Below are 363 nucleotides of genomic sequence, written 5' to 3'. Positions count from 1 at the left end.
CCCTCTGTACGAAGTCGAAGCCAACCCAAAAAAACCCCACGAACGAATCCGAAAATCTTCAGCCCCGTCGGTAGTTAGCGGCTGTTAGCGGCCGTGAATGTGTATCTTTGTTACCACACGAAACTGCGGGGGCCCATCGAGCGATCCGTCATGCTAGCGAGGCGGGAGGGGGGGTGTGACGGCCAGGGCATTGTGGAAAACGAGGGTTTACCGATGAAGAGATCTGGTCATAATGGTCGAATCTGCCGCATGAAAACCACTCTGTTTAAGGGCGTCGAGGGAGAGGTGTGTGGAGGCTGAATTTGCTGCTGCAGATTGCGAAGGGAAGGCACTCGTTTCAAAGCGATGAAAGGGATTGGAATT

Source organism: Penaeus monodon, chromosome 30 (assembly GCF_015228065.2).
Source record: "Penaeus monodon isolate SGIC_2016 chromosome 30, NSTDA_Pmon_1, whole genome shotgun sequence".
In the NCBI taxonomy this organism is placed as follows: Eukaryota; Metazoa; Arthropoda; class Malacostraca; order Decapoda; family Penaeidae; genus Penaeus; species Penaeus monodon.
The sequence above is the reverse complement of the archived record's forward strand: the minus strand, read 5'-3'. Positions refer to the sequence as shown.